Source organism: Bos indicus, chromosome 22, assembly GCF_029378745.1.
Source record: "Bos indicus isolate NIAB-ARS_2022 breed Sahiwal x Tharparkar chromosome 22, NIAB-ARS_B.indTharparkar_mat_pri_1.0, whole genome shotgun sequence".
NCBI classification, from domain to species: Eukaryota; Metazoa; Chordata; class Mammalia; order Artiodactyla; family Bovidae; genus Bos; species Bos indicus.
The window spans coordinates 46,725,468-46,743,677 of record NC_091781.1 but is presented as its reverse complement, the minus strand read 5'-3'; the positions used below and the strand labels follow the sequence as shown (position 1 = coordinate 46,743,677).

The 18,210-nt window shown below is 43.7% G+C and overlaps 1 long non-coding RNA gene across 1 annotated transcript in view; it reads right to left on the bottom strand.

Moving 5' to 3' along the window:
* The window catches only part of LOC109575979 (uncharacterized), a 100,230-nt gene extending 82,053 nt beyond the window's left edge, over positions 1-18,177 (bottom strand). Inside the window, exons 1-3 of the long non-coding RNA XR_011563011.1 lie at positions 14,730-18,177; positions 3,426-3,624; positions 2,484-2,718 (exon numbers count right to left, since the gene is read on the bottom strand). This is a non-coding gene — a long non-coding RNA (uncharacterized lncRNA). The remainder of the gene's footprint in view (positions 1-2,483; positions 2,719-3,425; positions 3,625-14,729) is intronic.
* Between the last annotated feature and the right edge of the window lie 33 nt (positions 18,178-18,210).

The window sequence follows — 18,210 nt, the reverse complement described above, 5'->3', positions numbered from 1 at the left end:
CAAAGAGCTGGACGTGACTGAAGCGACTTAGCGCACACACACACACACACACACACACACACACACACACACTTTCTTTTGTCTGGTTTTAGCTGGGATGTTAGAAGTGGAGGCAGCCACAGCTGAGACTGAAGCAGGTTTCCGTGTTGCTGATCCTCAATTACTTGTTGCCCTGTAATTCTCATGTCTCTGCTTATGCTCTTCATGTAGCCTGGAATGCTCTTTCCTTCTGTCCCCACTTTAATGACTGTGGTAAGAAGAATTCTGAAAATGGCTCCCAAGATTCCACTGCTCTAATCCTTGGAGCCCACTGATATAATTAGGCAAAAAAGTAAAATAAAACCAATAAATAATAAGTTCTAGCTAATCTTCAATGTCAAGGTCCAAAATATCCCCTCCCTGAAGTTTCTCTGGATTCATATGAGGCTTCATAAATCACTTACATCTTTATGCTCCCATAGGTCCTTTCTTATATTCTCTGGTGTCCCACTTAATTAGTTCTGATGTTTAGCATAGCCATTTGTGCCTTTTCCTCTCATCTGAGAGCAGGGACCATGATTTATGAATATCCACATTCCATAAGTCTAAGACAGTTCCCACCCTTGAGGAGGTACCCATCAAATGAACGAATGAATGAATTATAATCACAGATATATCAGAAACAAACAGACAGAAAGCACTCTCTCTCTTAGTGTCCTTTGGTAAGCAGCTGTAAAGTCCTATACTCTGGCCTACATGATCCATATCATCTGTTTCAGCATCTCAGGTAATCTGACAAGCAAAGGCCGTATACACAGGCCTTGAGCAGAAACCTTCTGGGCAAAATGAGAACAGTTTTATGAAAAACACAGCGCTGGTTGTTCAGGAAGCACACAGATGCTAGCCGGGCTCTGGAAGAATCCACCTAAATCGGATGTTCCCTTGACCTTCCCCTTCTGTCCAGCATCTAGACTACACATGAAGAAGCCCTCTGTGTGTGGAGGAGGCATCTGTCAAGCATTCTTGAATCTGCATCTCCTGCAAGCAGACTGGCCTCTGTCCTGATTTTGTTAGTGTGATTGCTGAAAATGGAGTGGTCTATTAAAAAGTAATGGTCGCCACCGCCTGATGGATCTGCTTCTTGCAACATTAGTGTCACCGTGATGTATTAGCAGAATCTCCAAAGTGGAAAGGCATGTTTCCACAAAGATTTTGTGTAAACATAAATTCACTTGTAAACGTTACTCATTTTCCTTTTATTTTTTATTTATTATCCTTTGATATTTGCCATTCATCTTTCAGCACACATGTGGCCCTCACTGGCAGGCTCTGATAAGCGACTCTGGGAAAGAGCCAGAGCATTCTCGGGATTGTCTTATGCCCATGTTTATTCTACTTTTGGTTGCTTATAGCAGGGGAAAAGAAAAAAGAAAAAAACCTACAAGGCAGGATCAAGTAACCTCATTGGGCTAGGAAAGCTCTGAGGGGGGTTTCTTTTTATTAGAAAGACGTGTCTGTGTTGTGATGTGAAAACTTCCTGCCGTTGGGGTATTGGGGTAAGGGAAGTAAAAGAGATGAACAGGCAGAGCACAGATTTTTAGAGCAGTGAAAATACTCTGTACAATATTATGATGATGGATATGTATCACTATGGGTCTCCCAGGTGGCTCAGTGGTAAAGAATCTGCCTGCCAATGCAGGAGACCCAGGAGATGTGGGTTCTATTCCTGGGACAGGAAGATCCCCTAGAGGAAGAAATGGCAACCCACTCCAGTATTCTTGCCTGGAGAATCCCATGGACAGAGGAGCCTAGCAGTCTGTAGTCCATGGGGCTGCAAAGAGTCGGACATGACTGAGTGACTGAGCATTCACACATAGACAGCACTACACTTTAGATCAAACGCATAGAATATGAACACCAAGAGGGAACCCTTATCATTCTGGCATGTGATATTGATAATGGAGGAGGTACAAGGGTAGAATGTGTGGGTACAAGGGTTATAGGGGAAATATCTGAACTTTCCTCTCAATTTTGTTGTAAAACTAAAACTGCTCTTAAAAACAAACTCTTAACAACAACAACAACAGCAAAACAACAAAAAACAAGCCTTCTGTCTTCATTTCATCTTTCACTGAAAAACTGAATGAATGTTTCTTTTGTTGCCTCCCAACAGCTAGAAGAACCAAATCAAGAAATGAATGATTTTACCCACTAAGGCTGGACTCAATAGCCTAGATAGCTGGACTATGATGTGTTTCCAGGGATTGCTACCAAAACACTCTTTCCCTCAAGGCCATTCCATCAAGGATTTTATAACATGCAGTTAGCTGGAGATAAGGTTTGTCTGCCTGGGACAGGACATTAGGAAACTTGCCCAGTGGGCCAACAAGCTTGCAGGACCCAGAGTCCTAAGAGACTGGGTTGCCATCAGGAGAAGAGCCAAGGCTGATTAGTTCAGAAGTATCAGTGATCTGGGCCTTTGAATGGAAAGAGACAACACACACCAATGAGGACTCCTTCTCCGTGTTTGTGGAGCCCTGTTTTCATTTAGTCCTGGATCTATCAACGCCCATCTGTTGGCTTTGTCTGCCCGGGATCCATTCCATCTTCCGCTGGTCGCTGCTCTCTGATCTTCCCTGTGATCTTCCCTGTGGGAAGTTGTGTTCACTGGTCTCAGATTAAGATTTGGGTGAAGTTGACTTTGGCCTTCTCAGGTGGCACTTGCAGTAAAGAACCTGTCTGTCAATACAGGAGACATAAGAAACACATGCTCAATCCCTGTGTTGGAAAGATCTCCTGGAGGAGGGCCTGGCAAACCACTCCAGTATTCTTGCCTGGGAAACCCCATGGACAGAGAAGCCTGGTGGGCTACAGTCCATAGACTTACAAAGAATCAGATAAGACTGAAGCGATTTAGCACATACGTGCAAAGTTGACTTCACCTCTGACCTCAGGGCTGGGCATGTGACCCAGACATGGTAAGGAAAGCAGTACACTCTTCCAGGCTAGCAGAGATGGGTGCACGACCCGGTCAGTAGACATTCAGTTACTATATTTTGGATGGGTTAAGAATTCAGCCTTCTATATGTGGAGGACTTTCTTGGCTGCATCATGTAAAAAGCTCCCTAACAACAATATTTATTTTATTATGCTTAATACTTGTTTCTTTTTGTTGTTGTTTTCAATATTAGAGAATTTGTAATGCGGTTGAATTAACACACACAGTACTGGAGCAGCCTTAGGGGTTAAAGATAGTTAAACCAGCTGGGAGAAGAATTCATTGTCTAGCTTAATATTCAGAGATATGTGAAAGCAGGGGACTTTTAGTGGTTGAGCACTCTAAGATAAATGAACCTTGTAAGAAATTGCAGACTGGTGTCCACTGGATTGCTTCAACCAAATCTAGTTAGCTGTAAACATCATTAGCTTAAAATGTTTTCTCTTACCCCTGTTGTCTGTGATAAGATGGGCCTCCTAAAAGGGAAAGTGCTGTTCTTTCACATTTGAACTCCTTCTGGGGGTGTTAAAGCTAGCTGAAATCAGGCTTCCTGCAAGCTACATTAAGCTTGTGTTCCTCCAGGCCAGAAGGGAAATTGGAATGTCTCTCCCGACTTTAGAGGTTCCAAAGGCAACGTAGCTTTCTTCCTAAAATCAAGGTTTTAATAACAAAAAATAAGATCTATATCAGTCAACTTGTATGCTGGTTTAAACACAATCTTTCCTCTCCCCACTTCCCTCCTCATCAAATGCATTATGTTCTTGATGTCCAAGATCAAGATTTGCAAAATTTAGATGTTAAACTATGAATCTGGCATTGTGTTTAGAGATGACACTTTTTGCAGTGAGTTCTTTGGTGGTTTTCTCAAATCATTCTTTAAACTGTCACTTTATGGAATAGCTCAAGTTTCTTTAAGCAATAACATTATTTTAAAAATTAAAAAGAGGGACTTCCCTGGTGGTCCAGTGGTTAAGACTGAGCCTTCCAATGCAGGGGGTGAGAGTTCAGTCCCTGGTCAGGGAGCTGGGATCCCACATGCCTCACAGCCAAAGCACCAGAACATAAAACACACGATACTGTGACAAATTCAATAAAAACTTAAGAAATGATCCACATCAAAAAATACCTTTAAAAAAATTAAAAAGAAAAATAGTGATGATGGAAACTGTTCTGGATTTAAAGACCAGATTTTAGAAAAGAAATGGTTAGTTGGACCTTGGGTGGATCCCTAAGTTCAACAAATAACTGCAAAAGTACATTTTGGGAATCAATAGGGGAAATTTGAATATGGTCTAAATATCAGATGATATTAAGAAATTATAGATAATTTTGTTACATGTGAAAATGGTTTTGTGGTTTTGTGAAAGTGAAAGTATTAGTTGCTCAGTGGTGTCCAACTCTTTGAGCCCACCAGGCTCCTATGTCTATGGAATTCTCCAGGCAAGAATACTGGAGTCGGTAGCCATTCCCTTCTCCAGGGGATCTTCCTGATCCAGGGATCAAACTCAGGTCTCCTGCATTGCAGGCAGATTCTTTACCATCTGAGTTAAGATGTCTATTTTTTAGAAGTGCTTGCTAAAGAATTTAGGGATGAAATGTCACGATTACTAATTTATTTTTAAAATGATGAAGCAAAGATATTTGTTCAATCTAGGTTATGGTTACATAAGGTTCACTAAATAATTCTCTATTTTTTAATGCATGTTTGAAATATAATACAAAGGCTTTTTTGAAGGACAAATAACTTGTCAGCAGATTCCTTTCCTACATCTATTTTAAGAAACCAATATGGGCACCATCTCTGATGGAAACTATAGAAGAAAACTCCAAATATAAGTCAGGTAGATTTAAATTAGCTTTAAAATATATTCTCTGCTGTTGGAATATAAAATTATGCAGCATTTATAAGTAAAAGTTCATGAAGCTCTCTTAATTCACCCATATTCTGTGGGTGGGTGGGGATAAATGAATAATAAAAGCTTTGCCTGTTGAAGGAAAAAAAAATTTCAACTCATAAATTGAGTTCCATGAAAATTATTTAAAGTACTTGTAAGTATAATAGGTTCAGCAGAAATAGTTCTCATTTGCATGATAACATTTCCTATAAACGTACAGAAAGTAATATATAGTCATTGTAAAAAACACAGATAATCCATAAGAAGAGAAAAATCTCCCACAGCTTCACTGCCTGTTATTAACATGTTGATATACTTCTATCTAGTTCATTTTCTGAGCATGGGTATGTACCTATCTGCTTCTTCCCTCCCATCCTTCCTGCTCTCTTGCTGATCTCTTTCTCACTCTTTCCCTCCCTTTCTCCCAAACCACCATTAGACGGGGAAAGAAAACCAGAAACAAGAAAAGCGGCTTCATCCAAGTGTGGATTCTACTCTAAAGCACTTCACTCTGTGGAAAAAAAAAAGTCATCTTTACTTTAGTAGCTTACGGTATTTTTAAAATAAGTTTTTAAGGAATCTCATATACATGAGTGCTCAGTCACTCAGTCATGTCCAACTCTTTGTGACCCCATGGACTGTTTAGCCTTCCAGGCTCCTCTGTTCGTGGGATTTTCCAGGCAAGAATACTGGAGTGGATTGCCATTTCCTTCTCCAGGGTATCTTTCCGGCCCAGGGATCAAAACCTCGTCTCCTGGGTCTCCTGCACTGTAGGTAGATTCTTTACTGCTAAGCCATCGGGGAAGCCCATATATATATATGTGATTAGCCCTTTATCTGAGAGATGAGTTGGAAATACTTCCCTCCACCAGTTGTCATTTTTAAGTGTTTCATAACTTTATTATTGCAATTGATCATATTTATGAAGATTTCATAAAGTTACAAATAATTATAATACAAAAAGGCAGTTATGAACAATGCAACATAGTCCATCAGCATCTCTTGATAATAACAGTAGCATTGCTGGGCAACAATATTGCACAGAAACATCTAATAACTATATATATTTTTAAAAAAATAGAGGCATACTTTACACACAATAAAATGCATAGGTTTTAAGCACTCGGTTTTATGAGTTTTAGCAACAGTATTCACCTATGCAAACACCACTCAACACAAAAATGTGGATCATCTGCATTATCCCAGAAAGTGTCTTTGTGCCCTTTCTAGACAATTACCCAGTGCCTCCTGGCTGGGCAAGCATTTTCTGATAGATTAGTTTTATTTTTTCCATATTTTGGAATCATTATAGTGTACACTGTTTTGTATATTATTCAAGCATAATGCTTTTGAGGTCCATTCATGTTGTCTGTTGCATATATTAGTAATTCATTTTTAGTGCTGAGTAGCATTCCAGTATATGAATGTACTGCTTTTTAAATTTTTATTGGAGTATAGTTGATTTACAATATTATGTTAGTTTCAGCAGTACAGCAAAGTGAATTCATTTTACATATACATATATTTCATTTCAGTTGAGGGGGAAAATGTTCGATGTTGTCAAATTAATGTTAATTATTCAAGTTCATTGGAGATTAGGTCTCATGCTCCTTAACTTCAAACATTAAATATATGATTTGTAAAAATCTACTACAGAAAAATTGACCATGTTTATTTGACCACTTAGAGTATTTGACTATTTAGGCTATTACCTGATGAGGGACCCACTCCTCACCAGTCCATGCAACTGGAAATACGTAGATGCAAAATCATGATTGAACGAAACAGTCATCCAACGAAGGGACCTCTATACTCTCTAGGGGCTTTCCAGTTGGCCCAGTGGTAAAGAATCTGCCTGCCAAGCAGGAGACGCAGGAGACACTGGTTTGATCCCTGGGTCAAGAAGATTCCCCTGAAGAAGGAAATACTAACCAACTCCAGTATTCTTGCCAGGGAAATGTCACAGACAGAGGAGCCTGGCAGGCTACAGTCCATGGGACTGCAAAGCGTCAGACATGACTTAGCGACTAAACCACCTCCACCTACACTCCCTAAATGAGCTGAGGATGCAGAGTCCTCCATTCTCAACAGGAAGTTATGTTCAGTGCTTCCTACCAACTCTAGTCCATGGTGAGAGTGAGAGAGCAGAGAACCATTGACAAAGAGTGCTTAAGACAGTGGCTACTCTCATCCACACTTACATTTGCCTTTGGAATGTATGTGTGTTTAAACAGACCGAGTATTGACTTGGCCAAAAAGTTCATTTGGGTTACGAAAAAAAAATAAAATAAACATTTTGGCCAACCCAGTGAGTGAAAGTCGCTCAGTTATGTCCGACTCTCTGCGACCCCATGGACTATAACAGTCCATGGAGTTCTTCAGGCCAGAATACTGGAGTGGGTAGCCTTTCGCTTCTTTGGGGGATCTTCCCAACCCAGGGATTGAACCCAGGTCTCCTGCATTGCAGGCAGATTCTTTACCAGCCGAGCCACAAGGGTAGCCCCAAAGTGAAAGTCACTCTGTTGTGTCTGACTGTTTGTGACTCCATGGATTATCTTGGTCAACCCAATATGAACCTTGGAGAAGGAAATGGCAACCCACTCCATTACTCTTGACAGGAGAATTCCATGGACAGAGAAGCTTGGCGGGCTTCAGTCCACGGGGTCACAAAGAATAGGACATGACTGAGCCCACACACAATATGAACCTAAATGACTTTTATCCTATTTAAAAGTTAGTTTATTTTCCAAAGTGTACCTTATTGAATACTGTGAGAGCTTACTGACTGGCACTGGGGGAAGCTGACCTGGGATGAGAAACTGAGGGTGGATCATCCAAAAATTGGCTTCAAGCAGAGAGTTTACTGTATTTGAAACCTGATTATTTCATGCAAAATTTTAAATAATATGTTTAATATGTAACATAGCAGAAAACCGTTTACTTTTTAATTACTGATACTAATAGTTTATGGGAGAAGGCAGTGGCAACCCACTCTAGTACTCTTGCCTGGAAAATCCCATGGACGGAGGAGCCTGGTGGGCTGCAGTCCATGGGGTTCCTAAGAGTCAGGCATGACTGAGTGACTTCACTTTCACTTTTCACTTTCACGCATTGGAGAAGGAAATGACAACCCACTCCAGTGTTCTTGCCTGGAGAATCCCAGGGACGGGGGAGCCTGGCGGGCTGCCGTCTATGGGGTCGTACAGAGTTGGACACGACTGAAGCGACTTAGCAGCAGCAGCAGCACTCAGAGTTTATATACCTTTTATCTCCCAAACACAGTCATGAAAATAAATGTTTTAACATGTGAGAGATATTTACACAACTGCAATTCAACATTTTAAAAAACCATTGTCATCAGTGAAAACAACTGAATGAGGGGAAAGCCACAAATGAACTCGCTGTAAGAGCATTGGGGGCCACTCTCTGGCTACACTGCCATCTGGTCCTGCCAATGTGGTCATTTTCTCAATTCAGAAAACATGTATCAGTTCCTCCTGATTTGATATCCGTTCCAGCTCTGAGGAGTGACCTCCCTCCCCACCTGCCCCCACCAGACCCTCATTCATTAGCACTGATGGATCTTCCTTTCCTACCACATCATGATTTTGAACAATGGGGTGAGACTTCCCTGGTGGTCCAGTGGGCTAAGACTTCATGCTGCCAATGCAAGAGGCTGGCATTTGACCCCTAATCAGGGAACTAGATCCCACATGCAGCAACTAAGAGTTCTCAAGCCACAACTAAAAAAAGATCCTGTGTGCTGCCATGAAGACCCAGCTGAAAAAAAGAAAGGTGATGACATGCATATCATCTTTTTGGAACATCTGTGTTGCTCGGATGCTGCCTGTGCTAATACTTCCAGACATACTCCACTCACTTTCTACACTCTCCTTACTCATACTTCTGCTCTCAGGCTTTCTGTAGGGATTCAAACTGCACCAAAGTGCTGAAAGTAGAAAGCGGAATGTTTCCGTTCAACTTCCCAATCCTGTCTTCTAGAGGGAACCAGCGTTGCTAGTGTAGCATATGACTCTCCAGTTTGTTCCATGCGTACACACTGAGAAGGTATCCAGTATGATATGGCCTTACCTACACTTACACCTAGGGGGCTTCCCTGATGGCTTAGCAGTAAAGACTCCACCTGCAATACAGGAGCCCCAAGAGACTCGGGTTCCATCCCTGGGTTGGGAAGATCCCCTGGAGGAGGGCATGGCAACCCACTCCAATATTCTTGCCTGGAGAATCCCCATAGACAGAGGAGCCTGACACGCTATAGTCCATGGGGTTGCAGAGTAGGATGCGACTGAAGTGACTTAGCATGCACGCATACTTACACCTATACCTTACAGCCACATATTTTTAAAAACCAGAAATGGGTTTATACTGCACATGTTGTTCTACAACCTGTTGGTTTTTTCCACTTGACACTTCCACTTGTTATGGGCCACTTGTCATGTGGGCATGGCAGTACATGGAAGTCAGATTTTACCCTTTTTAATGGCTTTATGAAATTCCGTTATGTGATGAACTGTGATTAAGTTAACCAGTTCTCTTTGATGGACACTTAGAAACCTTGTTTTTAAGATATTCACAAAGAAATGAATTCAATCTTGGAAGGACCTTGTCCTACGTCTCTAACCCCCAGAAGGCGGCACTGCCCTCTCTGAAAATAGGCAACTTTAGATTCAGATAATTAGAAGGTGTGCTATGTGTGAACACTTTCTGCTCTTTCTCCACTTGGCTTGATGTTTTAAATGTAAAACAAAACCAGAATAGTAGGCTTGGCATATGTTGCAGCTGTTCATTTAAGGGCTCTTCATTGCACACAAGCATTCTTCTGCCTGGAGAATAGTTGCCGAGAAGCTGTGTCACTGAGTGTGTGAGTGTGGGTGTGAGGCCACTGTTCGCCAAGGACCAAGTCAGAGCTGGTTTAAGGAATCCCCTTAACTGAGCGCCAGATCTGCTTTGCCTTAGGATAGATTCTTTTGCAGACCAGATAACTGTGATGTGATGAGTGCTGCACTCACACGCACACATATGCACAGTCACACTCACACACACACACAAAGCATCACGTCTATACACTTGCATACACAATCACTTCCACATGCAGGCACTCACAGACTCACATACACAGGCTTGCACACCCACCCACTCACACAGTCATACATTCATATCGAGATATTCTGCACATATACACATACATGTGCCAGTATGTATATACATACATATATATATGTATATATATGGTCATAATGTATATATATGTATATATGTGCAGAATGTCTCAATACAAGTATATAATTTGTATATATTTATAATATATACATGAACACACACATACACATAGAGAATCACTTATTCAATAAAATGTTGTGGGATAACAGAGCATTGCAAATCAACTATACTTCAACTGAAAAAAAAAAACAAAACATGGAATCATTTAAATAAACATTTGCCCTGCTTTCCTGAACAACAAGTTGAGGTTCCCAGCATGCCAGGGCTTGGGGTTGAGGATGGGCAGAGGAGGGCTGGAGGAACCCTACTATGCTGTTGGGGGGAATGTAAATTGGCAATAGCCACCATAGAGAACAGTATGGAAGTTTCTTAAAAAATGAAAAATACAGCTACCACAGGGGCTGAGAATCCTATTCCTGGGCATATACCCAGAGAAAATGATCCTTCAAAGAGACATACACACTCCAAGGGTTGTTGCAGCACTCTTTACAATGGCCAAGGGATGGAAACAACCAAAATTTCCATCGACAAATAAATGAAGAAAGAAATGTGCTGCATATACTTAATGCACTATCACTCAGCCAGAAAACAGAATAAAATCATGCCATTTGTAGCAAACATGAATGGACTAGGAGATGATCACACTATGTTCAGTAAGTCAGACAGAGAAAAACAAATGTCCTTGATATCACTTATAGATGGGATCAAAAAACTGATACAGATGAACTACTGTACAAACAAAAACAGGCCCACAGACTTAGAAAAGAAACTTAGACTTACTGAAGAGGGAAACTCAGTCCCCACCCGAGTAGGAGGGGAACAGCCGCTTCTAACGTGTGTGGGCCAGAACCTCGCCAGGTTTGGGGAAGCTGCTCAATGGCCAGCTGGTCCTTCCAGGTCCTTCCTCTGGGATAGTCCTTGCCATTGGCCAAGGACAACCTTCTCAGAGTTGGGGACAGATCTTAGAGAGGAGACGTTTATCACAAAGTACCCACATACACACCCATTGCCTTCTATGTTGGGAATCCAAGAGTTCTTTTCAATTCAGGGGAAGGGTTAGAAATGTTTTAAAGGGTCATCTAGTTTGGTGGGATTCACCAGAATCTGCCTTAATGCTTGCTCTATGCAAGGAGGTTTGGCACAGTGAACCCGACACTGTCTTCGGGGCTATCTTTTTCAAGGACTGCATTTCAGGCATTTTCAGAATATATCTTCTAAGAGTGGAATGCTTCTGGCTCACGGTGTTCTCCTTGGGACATGTCTACACCCTGAACACCATTGTGAAGCTGGAAATAATGTCACCAGTGTACAGTAAATAGAATTTTGAAGATGACAAGTACATTTCTTTCCTCTAATAGCTTAAAAAACACCATTCAGGAAGGCATTCTCATAGTGTTTTTAAACTTTTGAGTTGTCTTCCTGTCTCTATTTTCTTCCTCCAACCAGTATCCTCCCACAGAGATGTGACTGAGCACTTCTCCCCAGAGAAACAGTTTCCGTGATGCTCTCCTTAGCAAACCTTGCGTTTTTTCAAAGGCTCTGTCTTGGGTGAGGTGGATGAAAGAGCTTGAGGAAGAAGGAAACAGGGAGAAAGGAATTTCAAGCTGACACAGGTTCTCGTCATTTAGTTGATGTATATTGAGCCCTCATGACATCAAAGTCCTTGCTGACATCATTATAATATTAATGATAAAGATGGGCATGTCCCATCCCATGGGGCAGACACTGTGTAAACAAATAAATCACTCCATCATTAGTAATAAACGCTAGGAAGAAAACTGAAGCAAGGTAAGAGCACAGAGGTGTACGAGTGTGTGTGGATGGGGACATGTGTGTGGATGGGTGTGTCTCTCTGTGTGTTTCTCCTTTATAGGGGTGGGGGAATCAGGGAAAATTTTCCCCAGAAAAGTGACATTTAAGCAGAGACCTGAATACAGTGAGAAACTGTCATCCAAGCAGTGAAAGTTGCTCAGTCATGTCCAACTCTTTGCGACCCCATGGACTATACAGTCCATCCATGGAATTCTCCAGACCAGCATACTGGAGTGGGTAGCCTTTCCCTTCTCCAGGGGATCTTCCCAACCTAGGAACTGAACCCAGGTCTCCCACATTGCAGGCGGATTCTTTACCAGCTGAGCCAGAAGGGAAGCTCATCCAGGCAGAGGTCACAGCATATGCAAAGGCCCAAGACGGAAAGTCACCCCAAGGAGACGGGCTAGAGCCCAGTGAGCAATGGGGAGAGAGATGAAAGTGGGACTGAGAGAGGAGGGCAGCTGTCAGGACCGTGCGAGCCTTGGCAAGCAACCTGCATTTTAATTAAAAACAGAAACCACTGGAGGATTTTGAGCAGGGGAATGACTATGGTTTGATTTTTGTTTTTGAAAAGATGGCTCTGGCTACCATGGGAAGAAGGAGTGTATTTGAGAGGGGTGCAGGGAAGCAATGTCTTTATGGAGGATGGGCAGAGCAGGGTGGGCTGGGCAGTGTGGTGGCAATGGAGAGGTGGGTTCTGTGTGAGTGTATATGTGTGCATGGTGATGGTGAAGCAGGAAGCTTTGGCACTCTGAGTTAAGAGTAAGGCACACTTTTTTGGTAAGCCAGGAAAATAGCCCAGGTGTGGAAACCTTGCTGTATGTGCAGAGTGGAAGCAGTAATGAACATTTGTTGAATTCTTAGCTGCATTGTCCCGCTGCATCTTTATGTCTGTGTGAGGTCTGCTCTCTGGTGCTATCGTTATCCATCTTTTGTGGTTGAGAAATCGTGGCTCAGAGAGGTTGGGTAACTTGCCCAATTCTCACTGCTTATGTGAGGGTGAGTCACGACTTGAACATAGGTTTGTTTGAACCCGAAGTCCATAACGCCACCAGGCTCTACACATTTCTTGTAAAAGAAACTGCATGCTTGCCAGTGGTGGTCCATGGCCACCAGCATCAGCGTCAGAATCCTCTGAAGGGCTTATTAGAAACAAAGATCCTCCTCTACCTACTGACCCAACTTGAACCTACTGAATCGCAATCTCTGAGGGTTTGAGAACCACCTCTGGAGGGCATCACGGACTCTAAGTGTCTCTCACATTCCATCCCAACAATGACTTGCTCCACTCCAGCCCTGGCCCCAGTGTCTAAACTGTTTTAAGAGCTATTAACATTTGTCTTCTTACTGCTTTGAATAAGTAATACATCCACAAGACTCAAAAATCAAAATGGTTTAAAGTGATAAGCATGTGAAATGCCACTCTGAATCTTGTCCCCATCTACTCTGTCCCTAATTTCCAACAGGGAGTAACTAATGGTAGTTTCTTGTGTGTCTTCCATTGTTTTCTTAAGCAAATAAAAATATGTATTCTTATTTTCCCTCTTTCTTACAGAAAGGCAATGTCATACATGTTGTTATGTACCTTGCTTTTTCTTTTTTCCTTGCTTTTTATAAAGAATTTAATATACTCAAGATCTTTTCACATTTACATGTAGAAAGCTTTCTCATTTTTAAAACTGCATAATATTCCACTGTGTGGGTGCACACAGTTTCTTTAACCAAATATGTACTGATAGCCAGTTGGGTTGGTTCCAGACTTCTGCTTTTAGAGATAATGTGGTGATGAATAACTTCATATGAACATCATTTAGCAATTGTAAGACAAGTTTCCAGAAGAGGGACTGCTGGGTCAAAGGTTAAAGCATTTGTCATTTTGCTTCTTCAAGGTGAACCATTTTGTATCCCGACCAGCAACATCATAGCCTTTCACTGGTGTTTCTAATATAGAGTAGTAGATCTTCACCCCCTTTTACCATTCTGATATGAAATTCTGAGACAATATAACCTACTCAAGGTCAGAATTAAAACAAAAAAATTGGTTTTCCCTGGTGGTCCAGTAGTTGAGCACACCTGCCAATGCAGGGGACACAGGTTTGATCCCCGATTGGGGAAGATCCCATGTGCTGTGGGGCAACTAAGCCCATCCACCACAGCTACTGAGCCTGTGTTCTAGAGCCCATGGCTGCAACAGCTGAAGCCTGCGTGCCCTAGCGCTCATGCTCTGCAACAAGAGGAGCCACTGCAATGAGAAGCCTGTGCACTGCAACTAGAGAGGGGCCCCCACCAGCTGCAACTACAGAAAGCCAGCTCACAGCAATGAACACCCAGCAGAATCAGAAATACATAAAATTATTTTAAAAAATCTATATGATGCTTCATCTTGTAATATCAGAGATAAATAAAATAAAAGTATTTATAATAAAATAAAAGTATTTATAATAAAATAAAAAGCATTTCACTATGAGTGCTCATGGACTTGCCCCTATATGCAGGCTGGTTAGGAATTCCACACCCCAAGTGTAGACTGACATAGAGGGGCTCTACTGGTGACCTGGGACCCTGAGCACAGCTACAGTTGGAGAAGTGCTTTTCCAAAATGGTAAAACACAAACAAACAATTAACCAAAGCCCTCTTGCTAAGATTCTGAACAAAATAGAAGACAATGTTCTTTTTATTTATACTACAGTTGCATTCCTGGAAAATTCACTGTTTTTTAAAACCATGTAAAAACTCCTTTATATTTACATATAAAATAAATAAGTTCTAGAATCAGGTGATTATAAGCAAATTTTTGTCCTACCTGAATGTCCAGTGGGTCCTTTGAGAGTCCAATGGGACACGGAATAATTCCTCCTTGTATGGGACTGTCCTGTTCCCATCCAAGAAGTGCCAGTAGGATTCCAAGTCACTGTGACAAATAGAGAAAGTCCCAACCATTCAATAGGCCCTCTCTGGCTCTGAGAACAGCTGCTTTTGGGTCTCCTCTGGAATCCATTCCTTAGACCAGGATTGGGTGAGCATTTCTAAAACTTGCACCTCTCATATTTCATCATGTTCCACTTCTGCTTAAACTCTCCTTAAACAGAGTCTGAAGTCTGTCAATGAAATGTTTATTGGCTAGATTCAAAGCTTCAAGGAGAGTTGGGTGTGGAAATATAGGCTTTTGGGCGAAAATGACAAGTAGGACCTGATGCCTGGGGCTGCACTTGGCATAGCTGAAGCCTTTCTTGGTCCCTTGTCCTGATGTAGCTGCACAAACCCTCTGCTTTGGTCTGGAGACCCTCCTTTAAGTGGCTGTGTGTCTTTGAATACTTGGCTAAACCTTTCTGGGCCTCTTCTGTTAAATCAGAGTATGGGACTAGACAGCTGGCATTAATTTTTGTGTTTCTGGAAAGGATGATAGAGTTTGAAGATGATAGTTGAAACCAACAGGACTTCAAATTTATGACACTTTGAGCTCCAATTCTTATCAATATCAGATAGTTTAAACATTGTTTTTTGAGAGAGAGTAGGAAGTGTTTCCACAGTTTATTGTGATCCACACAGTCAAAAGCTTTGGCACAGTCAATAAAGCAGAAATAGATGTTTTTCTGGAACTCTTGCTTTTTCTATGATCCAGCAGATGTTGGCAATTTGATCTCTGGTTCCTCTGCCTTTTCTAAAACCAGCTTGAACATCAGGAAGTTCACGGTTCACATATTGCTGAAGCCTGGCTTGGAGAATTTTGAGCATTACTTTACTAGCGTGTGAGATGAGTGCAATTGTGTGGTAGTTTGAGCATTCTTTGGCATTGCCTTTCTTTGGGATTTGAATATGGTTTTTCCTGTGGTCATGTATGGATGTGAGAGCTGCACTGTGAAGAAGGCTGAGCGCCGAAGAATTGATGCTTTTGAACTGTGGTATTGGAGAAGACTCTTTAGAGTCCCTTGGACTGCAAGGAGATCCAACCAGTCCATTCTGAAGGAGATCAGCCCTGGGATTTCTTTGGAAGGAATGATGCTAAAGCTGAAACTCCAGTACTTTGGCCACCTCATGCGAAGAGTTGACTCATTGGAAAACTCTGATGCTGGGAGGGATTGGGGGCAAGAGGAGAAGGGGACGACAGAGGATGAGATGGCTGGATGGCATCACTGACTCGATGGACGTGAGTCTGAGTGAACTCCGGGAGTTGGTGATGGACAGGGAGGCCTGGCGTGCTGCGATTCATGGGGTCGCAAAGAGTCGGACATGACTGAGCGACTGATCTGATCTGATCTGAGGAAGTGTTTCGGAGAAGGCAATGGCACCCCACTCCAGTACTCTTGCCTGGAAAATCCCGTGGACAGAGGAGCCTGGTAGGCTGCAGTCCACGGGGTTGCTAAGAGTCGGACACGACTGAGCGACTTCACTTTCATCTTTCACTTTCATGAAGTGAAAATTCACTTTCATTTTTCACTTTCATGCATTTTTCACTTTCATGAAGGAAATGGCAACCCACTCCAGTGTTCTTGACTGGAGAATCCCAAGGACAGGGGAGCCCAGTGGGCTGCCATCCACGGGGTCGCACAGAGTTGGACACGACTGAAGTGACTTAGCAGCAGCAGCAGCAGCAGCAGGAAGTGTTTAGTGGGATCTATTTTAAATGCATTGGATACAATGCTCTGTTTAAGATGGTCCGTGTGTAAGTTACAAATGCTTAAGACGCTATGATTCTGGGGGGCTGTGAATTCCTGTGCCAGGGTTCCTCTCCGGGTTCATCTCTAGCTGCCCTGAAACGGCTGCAATGTTCACCTGCATACGGCTGGCTTTCATCATAAATTGTTGTCATGACCCTGGTGCCCCAGTGGTCCTCAATATAGTCCAGCAGTCTAGTGGTTGTTTGACTAAGCTGTATTATTTTAGGGTGCCTCAGTTTTCTCCCAAGTTAATAGGGATAGCAATAATATGGACGTTTCAGGTACTTTTTCTTCATGCATACTATAGTTGACTTCTTGTCAAACTATATAATTATGCATTTATCATTATGGCTTTTGGAGTAAAGCCTTTTTCCTTTGATAGCGCATAAAATCCTCGAGGGGAGGTGTCTGATTCGTTCACCGTCGGGTCCCTGGTACACTCGACGGTCCTATCACAGATGCTTGGCAGTTATTCACTGCATGAATGAGGGACTGCCTGAAGGCCATTATCATATAGATATTACAGTGGCAGTGGATTGTAGGCTTACAAATAAAGGCTAGTATGCTTTCACTCACTTACACACTTACTCATTTAGAAAGAAGGCGCCTGGGATATGACAGGAAAACTATTTTTCTCCCGCCCCCAGTGTGAGCGGCAAAGCCATCCGGACCCTTTCCCTGGGGTCAGGCCGCGCTCATCTCGGTTTGGAACTGCTAGCACACTTCCATAGATCGGAGGTGTGCACAGAAGCGGAGAATTCATTATAACCGGTTAGTCATCCGTGGAGATTGTAGACGCTGCCCGTGGGCGGGAAGCACCTGGCGCTTCCAGGGTGGGGCCTGTTCCCTGAGCTGCTCCCCGAGGTGGGGGCACGACCCGCCCACCAGAGCCGGGGCTCCTCCGCACTCGGCAGACACCAAAGGCCCCTGCGCGGTCCTTCTCCCAGCGTAGCCAACTGTGAGATCCAGACCCACGTCTGCAGGGGTAACTTTTGGCGGGGGTGCTGAGCAGGAGAGCCCGCCTGGCTTCTCGCCCGACACCACCAGGCGGAAGCTGGAGCCCACCCTCGCTCTCTCCCCAGAGAGCTGAGGGCGGTGAGGCTGAAGGCGGGTGACGGGAAAGAGAGCCCAGAGCCCTGTAGGGGGAGTCCCGCAAACCAGGCGAACCCAGGCGGCGGACGCCCCGGGAGACCCCGCGGTATCAGGAGCGCGCGGCTTGCCTGGGGTCAGTCGAGTTGCGCTCGGCGAGTCAAGGATGACTCAGCCCAGCTCGGGTCGGTCTCGACTGCCGGTTGGCGCGAGGGCTCCACAAAGTTCCCAGTCACACACCCAGACCTCTAGCCGGAGCCGGGGCTCCGAGAGACGGGTGCCGGGCTGGGGGCGGCGGCGGGAGAGGCCGCGGGGAAGCCTGGTTCCTCAGGCGCCTGGGGCTTCCCCGACTTCCTGCCTCCGCCCGCGCGACCGCGCCTTCCACCCAGCGGGTGGGGGTCCGAGTGGGGAGACGGTGAATCCCCGAGCCTCGGAGGACTCCCTCATTCCCGAAATCCAGGGAGTCCGCCAGTCAGGATGGACCCGGAGCCGCAGTGCCGCCCCTCCCCGCCCCGCCGGCCGCTGCAGTTGCGCGGA